A 19,187-nucleotide genomic window follows, 5' to 3' on the forward strand; every position below is an offset into this window, starting at 1 on the left:
TCCCTTGCTGGGAGGTTGAGACGCAACACCGCCTCCTCCCACCTGCTGCGGGGCAACGGGCGCGGTGCGACGCAGTAAGCAGCGGATGAACATCACTACCAGCGTTGAGCAGCTGTTAGGCAGGAAGGCTTGCGAGCCTCAGGGGGCGGGGGGGGGGGGGCGGTGTCACCCTGGGCCGCGGCCCGTTCCCTGGTGGCTGCTGCCTCCCCTGCCGCTGGGACTGGACTCCAGGGGCTGCCAGGCCGCGAGGAGGGAGGGCCCTCGGGTCTGAGGTTCGGGGCCACCCCAGAGGACGAACGTGGGCCTGGCCTGAGCCCCGAGGATTCCCCTCTGCCTGGGGCTCCCGAGTGACCGATGACAGGTGACCCGCTGATGGAGGGGCCCCGCCGGCCTGTCTGCACCACAGCCCTCCGCTCCTGTCGCTCAGCTACAGGCCCCGCGTGGGGCCGTCGCGGCCTCTCCCTGCCTGCTGCTGGAGCTGCCTGGGTCCCCGCCTGGACTGGACCCGAGGTCAGCAGGGCGGCGGGGCAGCGGCGACCCGAGCCGGGGCTGGGCTCTCGTCCCTGGCCCTGCCCCGCCCCGCCTGTCCCTGGTTAACTGGCCCAGAAACAAATCCATGGCCTTCCGGTGCTTTACTTGGCCTGAGACGGGCAAATCATCCCTTTGCACCTTTCTCAGTAACAAAATAAAACACCGGGTCTTCAACTTGTGCAATGTCCTCATTTTGGGGGGTTCAGGAGAGCCCTTGGTTGTTGGCTGCTTTGCAAGAAAGTAACTGTGATTGTTCCTCTATGACAAAAAAAATTTTTTTTATCACTAAAATCGTTTGTAGTCTCTTCTGCTTTGTTTTCATGCTTCTGCACAGAAAATGACTTTTCATTTCAATGCTGAATCATCGTGTAATCCTGGAAGACATTTTAAATGGCAAACTCAAAATACGCTGTGCCAACAATGCAGATCGCCCCTCCGAGGCGGCGGCCCGAGCAGCAGTGACGGAGCGCTCACAGCCACGTGGATGACGGTTGCATCATGTCTGCCGCCTGCCCAACAGCGATGATGATCCTGTTTTGTCTACTAAACGCAGTTATTTTGCAAAAATATGATAGCCTAGAAACCTGCATTTTTCATTCAATATTCTACAATCCACTTCCAACATTTTTTTTTTTCTTAAGATTTTATTCATGAGAGACACAGACAGAAGCAGGCTCCATGCAGGGAGCCTGATGTGGGACTGGATCCTGGGACCCCAGGATGACACCCTGGGCCGAAGGCAGGCACTATAAACCACTGAGCCATCCGGGGATCCCCTCCTTCCAACATTCTTAAAGATAACCTTGGATTCCATTTTATTTCATTCTGTTCCATTGACTGAATTTATTATTCACCAAAACCCTATTTTGCAGTCAGTTAGGTGCTTCCTTTATTTTCAAATTAACAATGATCCCCAGGGGCCTATGAGTGGCTCAGCCGGTTAAATGGTAAAGTGTCTGCCTGGACTTAGGTCGTGATCTGTGGGTCTTGGGACCAAGTCCCACATTGGGCTCTCTGCTGAGCAGGGAGTCTGCTTCTCCTTCTCCCTCTGGCCCTCCCCCTGCTCATGATCTGTCTCTCAAATAAATAGATAAAATCTTAAAACACAAAACAATGATGCAAAGACCATCTTTACAGATTAAAAAAAGCACACAGCTTTTTTAATTTTTAAAAGGCTTTGGTACATATTGCATTATTAATTTTTATTTTGAGATATCAAGAAAAATGGGCAGAGGTATTCCTTGCCTATGAGACCGTAAGTGTTATAAGATGACTTTCCTCATTTCTATGTTGGGAATCACAAGTTGTATCTATTGACAAGCAGTTTCTCCTCAGTTGGAATTGTCAAATCTAGTAAAAGAAAAAAAAAACCCCAAAAGACAAAAAAGCACAAGACATCCAGATTTTAAAATATTAAAGTTTAATTTCAAAGAAACAAATGTTTAGTGTACATATGTCCTGTGCAATATTTGGGTCATACTTATACTAAAAATTATTCGTTGTTTATCTGGAATGCAAATTTAACTAGATATGCTCTATTTCATATGGCAACCCTATTTGAATGTATCCTAGGAGTCTGCAGGATCCTGTGCTGCTACTATGCTGACCTGGCTCAGCTCCTTGGGGAAATTGAAAGTCAGCTTCCTTAGAGTTACTTTGTTCCTTGACCACACAATTATTTTAATAAGTGTTGCATTTAACCTTAGCTCCTCCATTTTATGAATGTCACTATCAACCAGGCGGACAGGGACAACTGCGGAAGGACCAGTAGACTCAGAATCCAAAGGCAGAGATCAGCAACCCAGCCTAGCCCATTCTGTGTTACCTTCATCTCCTAGAGCTTCTATTTTCCTACATAAAAAATAGGGAACAATATTACGACTCAGTCTCGCTACATAATAAACAGCAAGTGGGCTGATTTACATGAAAGGGTTTTTTAAATATAAACTACAAAACTCCAAACACTACAATCTAAAAAACATGGGGAAGAGTCCCATGATGCCAGAGCTATAGATGGACTGCATTTTCCCAGGTTCGTGCTGCCGTGATTCCCTCTAAATAGTCACCCCGATTCACTCCTTTTCCCCACAAGTAGAAAGCTATTCGCCAGGCGTCAGAAAAACGCCCACCACTCTTTGGATGGTTCAGCCAAAGGTGCTGCAAGCAGAAAACCAAAGACAACTGGGGAAGTCATTTCCTCCAGAAGCATTAGGGACAACATTCAGACCAATTTTTGTGTTATAAGACCAGGATTTTAATTAGACCTGAGTTTAGGGGGTCTCTTCTTCAATCCAAGTATGTAAAGGGCAGCCGAAAGTAATCAATAACTCAGACAAGACTTTGGAACCAGGAAAAAAAATCAATTGAATTAACCTCAAGTGTATTCACTATTTTGGCTGAATTTGTGAGTAGGGGGAAATCCCAGCTAGGACTGTCAAAGGGAAGCCGTCAGCATTTTGTTACAGCTGTGATGTCCCAAGGGGGCTGAGGAGCGCCAGACACTTGGTTGAATCTTTGTAACAGCCTGCAGCAATTGTCTAGCTCTTGAAAATTTCTAAAAATATGTATAATTTCGGGCCACGGAATGCATTCTCAGCAGCACACAAAGCCTAAAGTCAAGAATTTCTAACGTTAGATGTTTAAAATAATAAAGTCAGAAGACAAAAAAAAAAAAGTAGCAATATAGAACACAGTCACGTTTCTTCCATTTACAGAGCGTTCCTCTGAGTCAAGATTGAGTACTTCAACATGAAAATCATGAAAGGATATGAACATGGAGATTGCAGAAAAATAAACGCATGAAAACATGTTAACTCCAGATTCTACATTCATTGTAGAATGTAGATATCACTTATCAGTGGACAGATAAATAAAAATTAAAAAGCTGGTCCATATCCAGTTTTGGTCAGGCTGCGGGCAACCCGCCACTCTCAAACACTTGTTGCTGGAAGTGTTAACGGTCTACTTTTTAAAGGATCATTTGACAGTATCAGTTAAAATTGGAAGTACATCCCTCTTGGTCCAGTAATTCTGCTAAGGCCAATTTACCATATAGACATAGTCACAGAAGGATACTAAAACATGTATATAAAAATATTCATTGCTACACTGTAAGAGCAAAAAATTGAAGCAAATGAAATATCAGTGGTAGAGTGGGTAGGCAAATCATGGAGCTATATGGTATGGCCCTATAATAATATAGCTATATCATGCCATAGTGTGCAGACATTTAAACAGAAACAGAAAAGGACTGGGAATTGGGGTAGGGATGATGACTAATGCCATGCCTCCCAAGCCTGAAATATATCAGAATACATTTGGTATAAATAAAAAAAGATCTGAATAAACACTTATGTGCATTTGTATATGTATTTATTTGGTGGTCATTTACTTTTTCTTTTCTTTCTTGAAAGCTACAAAGAACATAAGGATGGTAGGCCTGTGGGGGAGAGGTAGGGTGGGGGGCTTTTGCATTTTGAGCTTTACCTGGCTGTCCTTTCATTGTTTAGAGGGTCAGAAGCAGAGCTCCAAGGCCTCTGAACCTGGCAACAGATGCAGGAAGACATGGTCTCTCGTCCAAAAGCTGAGAACAGATGCCATAAGACATCAAAGGACTAGGATTTCCGCACAGACAAGGCTGGCTGGCTTGGTGTTAGGGGTCATGGTTCAGCTGCAAGCACCAGCAGAAGTGACCTCCAATTGGAAGCAGAGGGTCTTGACACTCAGGGGTTCCGGGGGCCGGTCAGAGTGGGCGTTGGGGAGCTTTCACTTGATCCAAAGGGAGGCCGATGGCTCCGAGTGTTTGCAGTGTGTCAGGGGTGTCAGGGGGAGATGTGACTGTTTCCCTGCCAGCATTAGACTTTGATGGTGACCAGCTGCTAGAATCAGAACTGTTGAGTTCTAGGGGATGAATTTCCTTTGCAGATAGTGACTACATTGTTAACCACCCTTTCAGCCCCTTTCTTAACTTTTCATCAAGCCGTAAGGACAGGACCTTCTCCTGGCAGAACCGTGAGTGAGGAGAACCCGAGGCCCCAGGGTTCTGAGGGTTCACTCCTGCCTTCAGGACCTTCTGCCCTCTAGGTTGCAGACAGGAGACGCAGCAAGGGCCTGGAAACCCACGTGCACACCAAGCCTTTGAAGACACATGGGTGCTCTTGTGACTGATGGAAAAGAGATTTAATGTTCTATTGAATTCAACGTAACTTTGGTCATGATGCATTTTCTTAACCCATAGATTTTAAAAGTCTAACTTCTTATTATGTGGATGTGTGTGTGGGGGTTCTGTGGATTTTTTTACAAGGGGTTGTGGGACGACTGAGTGGCTCACTGGTTAAGTGTCTGCCTTCGGCTCAGGGCATGATCCCGGAGTTCTGGGATCGAGTCCCACATCGGGCTCCCTGCATGGAGCCTGCTTCTCCCTCTGCCTGTGTCTCTGCCTCTCTCTCTCTCTCTCTCTCTCTTTGTGTGTGTGTGTCTCATGAATAAAAAATAAAATCTTTAAAAAAATACTTTATAACAAAATAAAAGGGGTTGCTATACTTAAGAGCTACTAGTCTAGGGAAAAGGATCATTCAGTAGATGGTTATTGAATGCTTCTTGTGTGCAAGGCCCCATTCTGAGCCCTGGAGATACACACAAATGAAACAGTCTTTTTCCTCATAAAAACGTATAGTCTGGTGGGAGACAGAAGCCAGACAACAGGTGGCTAGTGGGTGAAATACTGGAGAAAAGCTGGATTTAGGTAGAAGATAAGGAGCATGGGTGGAGGTTGAGTTTTAGGACTTGAGGACATGATGCCACTGCTTCCCTGGGGATGTGCCTGTTGAAAGAGGAGCTTCAAAGGGCATGAACATTAACATAAAGGACTCAGTTTCTGCTGGTGGGATTTCAGGAACTATTTTGGCGGGTTGCAGCAAGCCATTTAACTAGCTTGACTGGAAGACAAATTATAACCTTTGGTAAAATAACAAGACATTATTCAGAGTATATATGTTAACAATCAGTATCATCAACATATTAACCATTTGGTGTCCGACATGAATTTATAGTTGCTGCCTGTGTGAAGGACTCTGTTTTCATATATTTAAGGATATGTCTGATGATTGCATATCTAATGCTATTAGAATGTCAAAATAATGCTTACTGGGTCTGGAATGATGCTACTGTTTGGGGGGCTATTAGCCAATTGTTGGAATTTGAGCCTGACAAGCACAACAGGGAAAACCCAGTGATAAAATCACCAATAATAGAAATAGAAGTCAATTATATATTTTTTAAAATGAAAAAGAATTTGGGACCTAGCTGGCTGGTAAGAGATAGCATGTGGAGCTGGTGGGTAATAGATGGTATGGGCTTTCTTAGACTATCAATGTCCTTTATTTTTATTTTTTTAAAAGATTTTATTTATTATTCACGAGAGACACAGAGAGAGGCAGAGACACAGGCAGAGGGAGAAGCAGGCTCCATGAAGGGAGCCCAATGTGGGACTCGATCCCAGGTCTCCAGGATCATGCCCTGGGCCGAAGGCAGGCGCTAAACCACTGAGCCACCCAGGGATCCCCTCAATGTCCTTAAAAACATTGAAATCATCCTGAAGGGTATTCTTAATGAATATGACTTAAAGTATATTTTGTTGTTAATGGTTACCATGTTGGAAGATACTCACAAAACTCCCACAGGGTACCTGTCTGCCAAGATGTATGTTCCCGAGGGAGGCTCATCTGAGTGCCACCAAGTTAGGCTTGACTGGGAAATGAGGAATGCATCCAGACCTTCCAGAAATCTTCTGTGCCCGTATTCATCCATTGGGTTGGTGTCGTAGCAAACTTCAAGGTGAAGGAGAATGTTTCAGCCATTCATTGTAAGGCAGAAAGGGCAATTTCTATGAAATTCTTAAACCTCCCTGTGAGGCATTCCAAATCAAATGGAGATCAGCCCTGGATGGTGGAGACTTTGCTTTGGGATAAGTTCCCCCACTTGCCTAGCTTCAGTTTTCTCAGGGGTAGTTCTCGGAGACTGGTTGGCATAATCCCCTTGAAGCTCTAATATTGAGGCTTTCTCCGTGGCAAATATATTTAGTTTTCCAACCTCTGCTCCTTAGCTCCTTTGCTTCCCTTCTCCTCCATGAATGTCGGTCACATAGATGGCTGTTATATTTCTAGCCAGGGAGCATTTGTCACAGAGAAGATCAAGATGCATCAGGATCCTCTAGCTGTTGACAGGCCACATCTCTGCCTGTCCCTCAGGAGGGACAAACAGCATCACACAGGTAAGGGAACAGTGTTAGCCCACGACATTTCACACTGGTACCTAAGCCCCAAGGAAGTAGAGTGAACATGGCCAGAGAATTGCCTGACACTGAATGAGGGTAGCAGCCAGCTTTGTCATCAGCTAAAGAGAAGCCTATCTTTGCTGACCAGAAGATAGAGGTCAGAGGTTCTTGTTGGGGGTTCTAATTCATCCAGCCACTACGCAGGGTGTAGTGAGGGGAGGGGGCAGGCAAAGATGGGGGCCTCCTCTCAGACCTCATGAACTTTTAGGAGAAACCAGACTTCTGCCGGTAGAGAGAAACTAATTACCCCTGGTCCCTCATGTACTGTAAGCTAGACAGTCAAGAGGCCACTTGTGCTTGAAAGTCAGCAAACCTGGGCCACTGCCTTTGAGCACTTGCAATTCCTTCATGTGCTTGGATTTAACTTCCCCTCAATAAGAGGCAAATATATCTTGACACCAACCTCAACGTGATTGTGGACTATGGAACGTTTCCGTTGGCTTCGCCCTGATAGGACTGAGAGGTGGCTAGAGCTGGTCTCAGAGCTTCTACAGTCTCTTGTGGCAGTCAGATTTCCTCTCCTGGGCAGCCTCCTCCAGTGCCTTTAAGGTTCTCTTTAGGCACCAGAAGCTGCCACAGGACACCATGCAGAGCCCAACCATCCCCCGCTAGTGACCCTCTTGCCTCTTGCCCACTGTAGAAATCTACTAGCTTTACACAGTATTGGCAAGGGTGTGGGGGACAGGCACCCTCATCTACTGCTGGTGAGCATACAAATTGCAAAGAAAATTATCAGAATTATAGATGCCCATATTTTTGACACATAATTCCATTTTTAGGAATTTCTCCTACAGATATGTGCAAAACTGCAATATTGCTCATATAGCAAAAGGTTAAAAACATACCAAATAACTATTAGAAAGGCATTGGTCTGGGGGGCCTGGGTGGCTCAGTGGTTGAGTGTCTGCCTTTGGCTCAGGGCATGATCCCAGGATCTGGGATTGAGTCCATATTGGGCTCCTTGTGGGAGGCCTGCTTCTCCCTCTGCCTGTGCCTCTGCCACTCTCATGAATAAATAAATAAAAACTTTTTTTTTTAAAGAAAGGCATTGGTCAAATACATAAGGTTTATTCATAGAAATATTCTGGAGCCATTAAAGAAAGGCATTGGTCAAATACATAAGGTATATTCATAGAAAAATTCTGGAGCCATTAAAATAGCATGAAATGTGTTGGGTTTTGTAGTTTTTTTAAACAGACCTATGAAGCAATCTCAAAGATCTATCATTCTCTAAAACTCTTAGAACAGGGAGCACCTGGGTGGCTCAGTCAGTTAAGCATCTGACTCTTGATCTTGGCTCAGGTCTCGATTTCAAGGTCATGTGTTCAGTGTCTGTGTTGGGCTCCACGATGAGCATGGAGCTTATTTAAAAACAAACAAGCAAAAAAAAAGGACAAAAAAAAATACCCCCAAAATCTCCAAACCCTTAGAACACTCTCAAAGTTTTATTAACTAAAAAATCCAGAATGTTCAGTTGTATGTACGTATAACCTATTTCCATTTTGGCAAAAACAGGGGAGATAGTTATGTCTTTATTTGTCTGGTGGGACACCTGAGAAGCTGCTCATGGAGGCTGCCACGAGTAGGACTAGGAGTGCTTGGGGTTTGGGGAGTGTAGAGACATCTCAGCTAAGTCTTTGTCTCCAAAGGCCCCTGGTAAGTTCCAGTATCTTGGCTGAGCATATGACCCAGTCAACCACAACACTTCAAAATGGACTAATTGATCATAGTTCCAGCAATAAAACAGAATGGAAATAAAACAGAATGGAAAAGAATCAGAGAGCAAATCTGGTAAGATTTCTGACACTTCTTGGAGTTGGTATTATACCAACATGGCTCAAAATTGGAATTACAAAAGGCAGCGTGCATCAGTTGGTGGGAGGGTAGATGGAGAGAGTGCACATGGTGGGGGTTACTGTGTATTTATGTGGCATCCGGTGGCTCATGATTCCCTGCAGGGCACGTGACTTCCACAATTGCGTGTGGAAGATAGAATCACATTCAGAATTGGAAAAAAAAAGTGAGTCTGGTCCCCCACTCCACCAATTACTAGCTGTGTATGTCATGACTACAGCAGCTCCCTGACCCAAGTGTCTTCATCTACAGAGTGGCTGTGATGTTTAAATGGAACAGCATATATGGCCAAGGACTTGTACATGAGCATGAGAGTGGAATCTGTGCCGAAGTTCTAGATTCAGGGGTTTCTCTGCTCCTCTTTTCCATTGGCTCTTGTTTCTTTTCCTCTGGTTTTAAGGCTATTAAATCACTGGCACCTTTCATTGTAAACTGTCATCTAGAAAAGCTGGTGCCACACCGCTAACTTTGTTTTAGAGGACACAGTAATGTGGTTGGTTGGCACCAATGTTCCCTTTCTCTGCTATATACTGAGTTGGTGATGTCCATCTCCTTTCAATTTTGTTCATTGCTTACTTTTGCTAATGGATGTAAATGTATTTTAATTTGGCCTTCTCTCTCTCTTTTCCCAGCTTAGGGGAGGTGCTTGCCTCTGGGTGCCTGCTTTGAACCATTCATAGGGGCCTTCAGTGAAAGGGGGGCCCCACATCCCATCCCCAAGATAACCATTGTTACTCATTTCTTATGGAGGCTATGAACACAGACACACGAGTGTATGGTATAGCCACCTTTTAAATATAAATTGGGACTCCAATATCTACCTTTCTGAACCTTGCTTTTTTATTTCACAGTGTATCTTTGAGATCACTTTGTATCAGTGCACAGAGACTCTATTCTCTTTCTTTGGTTGAGTAATAGAATGTTGTGAATTATTAAAGGGGTTGGAGTTTTACAGAGAACTGGACATATTTCAATAACGGAAATTTGCAAAATCTGCCCACGTTGGCCTTACGGGAAAGTAAAGGGAGATGATCTACAGGCCAGCTGCAAGCAGTGATTCGGGGGGGACATTATGTTTACATCCCATGAGACTGCTCAGTGGACCGCTGCCAGCCGCCATGCATTCCATTGTAAGGATGGACTTTGTTTAACTAGGTCCCTGGATCCATTTGTTCACCTGTTGCAAGTTCAAATGACGCTACCCTGCAACTCCCTGCTCCAATCCAGGGTCGCATGTCTGGTTTGAATCAATCTGCAAGTAAATTCCCCAGAGCTCATCTCCAGGTTTTTCTTAATCCAAACACAGCCCCTGCCTTTTTTTTTTTTCTTTTTGCAGCCACTTGAGGCCTTGAAGGCCACTGTCCTGTCTTAAAGCGCAAACTCTGTAGGCAGCTATGTGCCTCAAGGCCAGACTGCTCCCCCTTGCTGGTGACCTGAACTAGACTGTCTCAGTGTGGGATGTGGGGGCAGTCTCTGCTCTGTCTAGGAGGCATCCTAGGTCCTCCCGATGGGCCATTTCTTCCAACTGCCTCATCTTGTACTTTTAAGGACTTCCTCCTCCCTCTGCATCTTTGAGGGGCAGAAATCTAACTGTTGGTTCCCTTTGAGGTTGAGTTCTGGCTCCTCCACCCCATGTCGTTTGGTGGTTTTACGGAAGAAGGCGATGGTCCACGGCCGCCCAGCCTTCGCTTGTGCAATAGACCAGAGTAAGGAATGCTCCAGGTTTGATTTACAGAATGAGGGGCTCTGAATTCACTGTCCTGGGTGACCCCATCCGAGAAGCCACAGCAAAACCTGGCTCACCGTAAGCACCCAGAAGAAAACCTGACGCCTATTTAAGGAGAAGCAAAGAAAAGTCAGCTGCTTTTCAGAGCTTGGAATACAGCTGCTCCACTCCTGGCTCAGATAGCAGGACACCTGGTCATCTGGCACTCATTCCTCCCCCTGGGTCAGGCTAAGGGCAACGCCAGGCCCTCTTCCAACTATTGTAAAAATACTTGAATCTGACAGATGCTGCTAATAAACCAGCGAAGGACTTGACTTGGCGCTGAGGCCCATTGAGTCCGTCTGGGGATCTCCCATGCTGGAGTTCACTTTGAAGCCACAAACACCCAGCAGCAGAGGCAGGTGATTCCCAGTCACCTTCAGAAAACCCAATTTCCAACGATGTGCGACAGAACGACTATTCAATAGATGCAACTGTCATGCTTGAATATTTTTAGCCTTTCTTGTCAGTGCGTGAGTCATTTGGAATGACAGATTGCATTCAGGGGGAGAGCGAGGATCTTACCAGAACCCCGTTCCTTCGCTAATTTGTTTCATACTTTTGACTCTCATGAACCCTCTCAGCGACTTTACAGGAAGCTGCCTGGTACTTTCTGACACCACATCACACATTTACCAAATCAGTTCAACAAAACTGTGGCTCAGTGCCCTTTAAGGAAACAGCCAAGTTCCAAGAACTGGCCCTGCCGTATCTACTCTGTGCACGTTTCAGACTCCAGCTACCTTTCCAGCTCATCTGTTTCTTTTCCTTTACAGCTGCCTAAGACAGGAAGTATTTATTTTATTTTATTTATTTTATTTTATTTTCTTACTTTTTTCTTTCTCTCTTTCTTTCTTTCTTTTTTATCTTTTTCTTTCTTTCCTTTCTTTCTTCTTTCTTTCTTTCTCTCTCTCTCCCTTCCTTCCTTCCTTCCTTCCTTCCTTCCTTCCTTCCTTCCTTCCTTCCTTCCTTCCTTCTTTCCTTCCTTTCTTTCTTCTTTCTTTCTTTCTTTCTTTCTTTCTTTCTTTCTTTCTTTCTTTCCTTCTTTTCTTTCTTTCTTTCTTTCTTTCTTTCTTTCTTTCTTTCTTTCTTTCTTTCTTTCTTTCTTTCTTTCTTTCTTTCTTTCTTTCTTTCTTTCTTTTTGGTGGCCTCAGACCCACAGGCTTTTGTTGGGAGGCTGCATTGGCCTCCTTTCTGTACAGGTGACGGGTGAGGGAGAGTGACAACGTGATGGTGCTCAGCCACCCTCGTGCTTTGCCTCTGCAGTAGGAGAGAGACTCCGAGGAGCCACATCAAGTGGAATTGAGGTCTGTGACTTCCTCAAAGCTGTGCCCTCAAGTTTGATTCAACGGGGGAGATTTTTAAACTACCGATGTCTGGACCTCAGCCCCAGAGATACTGTCTCAACTCATTAAGGGTGACAGCACACCCCGTGCCATTTCTGAAAGGAAGGGGGAGCAAGGAAGGAGAAACCTGGAAGGGTTCTTATGGGAGCCCCTCGAAGGAAGGGATGAATCTTATTATTGGTTCATCTCCAAGTTCTAGCCTACTGCTTGGCACACAGAAAAGACTCCAGAAAGAATAAATAAAAGGCTTCGTAGATGGTTGAGAATGTGTACCAGAAGACCAGTAAGTATTGAAGACCAATAAGAGGCCAAAGAGTGAGGTGGGACACTTCCCACCAGCTGGGGTTTGGGTGAGTGGGCTGCTCTGATTTATTGCCACCATTTGCTAACTGGGTGCTTTGGGCAAGAAGCCCCCCTCCCCACCCTTGCCCCACCTCAACTCTTAGTTTCTTCATCTGCAAAACAAGGGGTTTGGAGCAAATAATTTCTAATGTTCCTTCTCTATTTTAAAAATTCTCCGAGTAAATGGTTGCTATGCCTACTCATGGCATTTGGCCACTTTTATTGCTACATGTGTGATTCCAGTCAGCTCTGAATTGGCTTAAGCTCGAGAGCAGTTGTCCTTGAGCAAGAACTATGAGGCCACCAAAAGGTGGTTGCTTGGTGACAGTTTGTGCAGCAATGACAGACACTCAGTGTCAGGGGAGAAGGCAGAGTGTTCCAGAACATTCTCTGATGCCCATGGTAATTCCGTGGTGGGTGGATGGGGGTAGGGAGGGAACACAGAAGCCTGGAGCATTTCTTTTTTCCTGTGAGCTGTAGGTGTGCTGCTAGAAACGTGGAAACCAAGGCCGGCTTCAGAGATTTAAAAGCCAAAGTTGACTTTTCAACTGACCCAACTCCCTTCAGCATTGCCCAACTCTCTCCAAACACTGCTGAATGGCTGTTTATGTGCAGATGAAGAAAAGCTCTCTGTTGACTTTATTTCCAAACCCTGCCTTTTGGAATTGACACAAGAAGAGGGCAAACTGCTCACCAGGCTTGACCATCCAGTCAGCTGGCTCCAGCCCCCTCTCCCAGCTCTCTGGCTCCATCTTCTCAAACAAACTATGGAAACAGATTATCAATAACACAGATAAAAAGCAGGGCAACATGGGCTTTGAACCCCAAGGCCAAAAGTCTTATTGCAAACTGGTCAGCTCTCTGTGGCTGCCAGCCCCCGGGGGCGGGGGGAGACCAAAGCCCCCCTCCTTCCCTGAGTCCCGCCCTGCACGGTCTGGTGTCCACGGGGCGAGGGACCAGGGTGTGATCTGCATTTCCAGGGATGCTTCCTCAGTACTCCAGGTGGCCAAAACCTCAGGTTTGCTGTGGCTGCAGGTGGAGGGAGGCAGTAGCTTGGGACAGATGCCTGAATCAACGCAAAGGCAGTATTCCATTCCAGTTAAAAGCACAAACTCTGGAGCCAGACCTCTTGGTCTGTCTCTTAACAAGCTCTGTGACTTTAGATGAGATTTTCTTTACCTTCTCCTCACCTTCCTTCTCCCATCTGAAAATGGGAATAATAATGCACCTACCTAGAAAGGCTGGTTGCAGGATTAAATGTGTTCTTCCTTCTAGAGCAGCTTAAACACAGCCTGGCATATGGGGTGTTTCAAATAAATTAGTGGTTCTTGAACTTAAACAAGAATGAGAATCTCCTGGGGAAGAGTGTAAATGGAGTCTGCAGGGCTCCACTTTCTGGGTGGTTTTGGGCGAGGGCTTCTTGGCTTTTGTCAGCACCACTGATCCCTGCAGGGCCAGCAGGACCCCACTTTGCCTTAATGGTTGGCCCTGGCTGCCCTGTGGCCTGCTTGAGTCTTTGACGATGGCTGTCTGGTGTGCACTGCAAAGTTCTTCCTCTTGACCTGTTTATCTTTTAGGTTTCAGCTCAAGCAGGATCTCCTCCAAGAAGAATTTCTTACCTGACTTTTTGACATATCTCTGGCCAGGGGCACAAGCCCTTATGTGCCATTCCAAAATTCAGATTTTATAAATGTGAAAGCAATCTCGGAGCACCTGGCTCGCTCAATCCAAAGAGTATGTGACTCTTCAACTCGGGGTCATGAGTTTGAGCCCCACGCTGGTTGTAGAGATGACATAAATAAATAATAAATAAATAAATAAATAAATAAATAAATAAATAAACTTAAAAAAAAAAAAAAGAAGAAAGCAATCTCATCGAGGGCAAAACTCTCATTTGATGGCAAAAATTTGACCTGAACTGACATGAGGCTATTTATAGTCTTTATTTATTCCACTTAGTGTAGGTATTTGATTGCTTGGTTGTAGAAATACTAATGCGTGTGATGACAGCGTGCTGCCTCAGACTCTGCCAGCAATACTACATAATGTACGGGACGTATAACACCATGCTTTTCTAAAATACACACACACAAAAAAGTAAATTCTGCATTCCAAAAATACAGCTGGTCCCAAGAGGTTTGGCTTGTGGATCTGTAGCAAGTTTTGCTCTGATTAGTGGCATTCTCTCTCTCTCTCTCTCTCTTTTTTTTTTTAAGGTTTTATTTATTTATTCATGAGAGACCCAGAGAGAGAGAGAGGCAGAGAAACAGGCAGAGGGAAAAGCAGGCTCCATGCAGGGAGCCCGACGTGGGACTCAATCCCGGGACTCCAGGATCATGACCTGGGCCGAAGGCAGATGGTCAACCGCTGAGCCCCCCAGGCGTCCCAGTGGTATTCTCTTCTGCCTTGCCACTAAATGAAAAGCTTAAGGGCAAATGTTTGGTGTAAATAATGATGAGTTAATATTGCTTGAATGAATGAATGCTTTCTTGTAGGGAAACTGTACCTGCTTTCTTTCTTTCTTTTTTTTTTTTTTAAGATTTTATTTATTTATTCATGAGAGACACAGAGAGAAAGAGAGAGGCAGAGACACAGGCAGAGGGAGAAGCAGGCTCCATGCAGGGAGCCCAACGCAGGACTCAATCCCTGGTCCCTAGGATCACATCTTGGGCTGAAGGCAGGCGCTAAACCGCTGAGCCACCCGGGCTGCCCTGTACCTGTCTTTCTTATTCTCGGTGACATCTCCCACCACTCCATGACATTTGTGGAAGGGTTTGTAAAACTAATCTCACATGGCTCTTTGTTTCTTTCTCCTTGGGGCCAAGACTGCAATTGGGTAGGCTGTCCCCAGGCTGGGATGAGCAGGGCCTGGGAAGACTATGTTTCAAATGGCTAGACTCTTCTACTCTCTATTATTTGAGCAGGGTTTTGGAAAAGAGGGAGCATTTCTGGGGCATTGGCATATCTTTAATAAAAGAACTTTCCAAGACTGGGGGGATGAGTTGAAGTCTTCACTCCTAGATTCTCTTTTCCTTCTCCTTCCCCAAGATAAAGCTATACCCGTACAAAAACAAAAGGAGAGGATCCTCCACCAGATGCAACCCTCCGGGCTCGATGAAAGGATGAACTCCAGGGCAGGACAGTGGGAAAGACATCTTGGCAGCTCCCAACTGAGTTATTAGGAGAGGAGAGGATGTGGAGGCCTGGATAGAGTTATGAGAGACCTGGCTCCCAGTGCACAGGAGTTAAAGCCCCCAGGGGATGATATATTGTGATGAGGTGAGAGAAGGTCATGCTCTAAATGAAGAAAAACAGGATAATTATTAGATAATTCAAGCCCAGATGGTACATTGGTTCAAATTGCCTCTGGTCACGTGCCAACCCAAACGCTTACACGGCCAGGCAGCTAATGAGTTAGGTGGGCCAGACACAGTGTAGTAGGGAATAGGGGGTGTGGACAGTGGAAGGTCTCAGCCCCTACTCAGCTCCTGCCCATTGATGGCAGGCCTTCTCATTTTTCACGAGAAATTGGGACACTTGATCTTTAGGTGAAATGGTCCTATACAAAAGAATCCTGGCAAGGCCAAATAAAGTTCCTGGGGAATCAAGTGATGGCCCACCGATCAGCATTTTGCAGTGTTTGGTTCCACACCTTCTGGGTGCTGTCTCCCAGAAGTCATGTGATCCTATAGGGAAGTCAGTTTGTGAATTCCTGAAATTTTCTGATCCATCTGAGCCGTGTGGAGGCTGCTGTTCTCATGTGCAGCTGCTCACCCTCACACCAAAAGGCAGCGTAGGCTTACCTCCTCTGGGACCGCCTCCTTTCCTAAACACAAGGGACTCTTAGCCCTGCCTGTGGTCGGGGGAAGCCACTGGCAAGGCACCTCTGCTTAGACAGCCGAGTGCGGCTGGGGTGCCCGTGGGCCTCCAAGGAGACGCCATCTCTTGAGAACTAAAGTGTGGCCTATACCATGAGGCTTGAAGATCGTGTCTGGAAGGCTCGGAAGCAAAGCAAAAAGGCCACACTTTCATTGTTCACCTGCCATCGTGTTAGGCAACGAGGAGAGTTGGGGGGCACAAAACCCCCCGCGAGCCAAGGCGGTGTGACTCTCTTAGACCATTTACTTAGACCAGTGTCTTTTGCTGATTCCTTGTTCTTCCTCTCTCCTCAAAGACCCCAAATACCTTCTTTACAGACAATCCACTGGGTCTCTCTTCAGGGTCATGGGGTGGAAGATGCTCACCAGCCTAGCCAATGTTTGATGATTATTGGGGAGCGGATAGAGGCAGGAAACAGTAGGATTCTCGAAACTGAAATCCACAGACAACGTCCAAGCTACTGTAACCAGCAGCTTCACCCCATTCTCCAGACCCCTATCCAGTTCCTTTTAGACCAGCTTTCTGGAGCATCCAAGGTACAGTGAGCACGGATGAAGCCCTGTGCCATCTGGTTGCTTGCGGTGATGTGTAGGAAGGAGACCAGTACACAGATAACCACAAGACCCAGAAACGGGCCAAAGGCTGCAGGTTCAGGGGATGGCTGGCAACTCATGTGTGGGGGGTGCCAGGGGAGACTTTGTTTGCTGATGTGACATCTGAGATGGACTCTGAATTTTGAGTAGAGTTGGATGCATGGGAAGGTCACTTGGAGCAGAGGGAACAGTGTGAACAAAGGGAAGAAGGGAAGGATGTCAGGGGTGTGTGGGGAGCCGGTCTACGGGAATAGAGGGGCAGGAAGGGAAAGTGAGTCTGAAGCCTGACCGTGGCTTGGAGGGGTGGCTCAGGGACTATGTCCAGTGGGCACTGGCAGCCGTTGAAGGATTTCTGCAGGGGACAGTGGTGATGAGGGCCGGGCTGTGAGTGAACTGGATCGGGAATGGGGCGAGGAGGAAAGGGGGTGCACCGTCAGGAGGTCACTGTCATAACTGGGACAGATCATAACTGGGACAAGTTTCAGAGGCCAGGAAGGTGGAGGAGAGGGTGCAGATCCGGAGCTGGGCAGGGTGTTCCTGCTGCCCTCCGCCCCTCTCCTTCGCCCTTCCCCCCATAATTCCACCAGGGCCTCTGCTCCTGCTCACCGGGGTCACCCTTATGGCCATTTCCAGAGGTCACAACTCTGTCCTGAAACTTGCGGACCAACCGCTGTACAGATCTGCCTCTACTCACGATGGGGTTATGTCCTAATAAAGCCAGCAGGAGCTGAGGTTATCACCAAATCAAAAATGCATTTACCCAGACCATCAGAGCTCGGCCGGGCCTCCCTCACCTGGGCTCCGAACACCGACACGAGCCAGCAGGTGGGCAAAGTCCTCGCACACGAAGCCTGTTTGAGGGTCAGGTGTGGACGGCCTCGTGTCACGTGCCGAGAACCCCACTGTGGGGCCAACGGAGCACTGCTGGGCACAGAGGGGGGCAGCAGCTGGGTTGCTCGCTGGCCCCCTGGGAGCCGGGTCGCTGCCCCTGCCCAGCGTCACGGGAGGAGGCCCCACTGCACGTCGCTGGCCCGGGCCGAGATCCACAGTCCAACTTCCAGTAGGTTTCTACTGACTGTGGATCGCTCTTGCACCATCGCCAGGTTGAAAAATCATTAAGTCAGGGACTGTCTGTAACTGACACACACGGTCTCCCGCCTTCATAAAGAGGCCCGCCTCTCCCTGTTTCTGGGACCCCACTGGCTCTCAGTTTTCCTCCCTCCTCGCTGGCCGCTCCATTCCTGATGGTCTCATCTGCCAATCCTGGGACCCTCCTTTTCAGTCTCAGAACTTTAAACCCCTTCGATATGCTGATGGCACTTATGTTGGTATCTCCAGCCTGGACCTCTCCCTGAACTTCTATGTTCACCTTTCTACTTGACCTCTTCACTTGGATGGCTAACAGATGTGTCACGTTAGCATATTCAAAAGGGCCTTGACCTTATTTCCCAATCCTGCTTAGAACCTTTGTGTTTCTGTTCCTCCATCCCCAAGTGTGCTTCACGTAGCCACACGGCTCACTCTCTCAGCTCCATGAGGTCTTCACCTTGACCCACTCCGTCTAGACTTGGACCCTCTCATGCTCCCTTAATCCTTCCTCTGCTTGCTTTCCATTCCTGGCTTCATCAACATTTAATGTAACATACATTTTATTTACGTATCTGAATCCTATTTGCCTCCACTAGAATAGAGACTTCCTAATCCTAATGGAAAGGATTTTTGTGTTGTTTCATTTTTAAGCACTACAGGTATGTGGTGCATGGTAGCCGCTCAGTGCATGTTTGCTGAATAAACGGATGGAACATTGAACTTTGTCCCTCTTTGTACTTGGGGAGCAAAGCCATTTGGAAAGGCAAAGACAATTCCAGTGTGGATGCCTAGAAGAAACTAGGATACAGTTCCCAGAAATTTAGAAGGAAGGGAGAAGTTTGAGAGCACTGTGAGTTTAGATTGGGACGTGTTGAGGTTTGGGATAGGAGAGTTGAGGGCTCTGGGATGGGAGGTAGACTTAGTAATTGCCCACACAGAGGTGATGATTTTAAGCCCTGACAGGAGGAGGAAGAGAAGGAGGGGGTGAGTGGGGGGTGGGGGGAAAAAGAGAGAGAACCAAGAACAAATTATTGGGGAGCATCATTTAGGGGAGGAGAAAAACTAGCAGGGTAGTTGGAAAGGAAGAGAACAATCAGGAAGGTGGAATGTCATGGAAACCACAGAGCATTTTAAGAAAGAGGAAAGGGTTGTAGCATCGAACACCTCACAACGAGGCGAGGTTGATGACTGGGGAGAGGCTAGAAGTGGCCACCCAGAGACATGCTGTCCTGTTGCCCAGACACCCCTGATGGCCTGCGTGCCGGGCAGACGTACAACGGGAACTGGTGCAAATTGTGCACATAGCAGAGTGATAGGCTCAGAGCTTTGCTGGAGGCAGCCTAGCGGGAGTGCAGGTTGGCTAGGAAGGGGAGCGAAATAAGAGCACACACCCTTCAGGAAGATTCTGCAGGCGTCCTGACTAAGGGAGTTCTGGAAGCTAACTTAAGGGTTGG

This window comes from Canis lupus, chromosome 1 (genome assembly GCF_003254725.2).
Source record: "Canis lupus dingo isolate Sandy chromosome 1, ASM325472v2, whole genome shotgun sequence".
NCBI classification, from domain to species: Eukaryota; Metazoa; Chordata; class Mammalia; order Carnivora; family Canidae; genus Canis; species Canis lupus.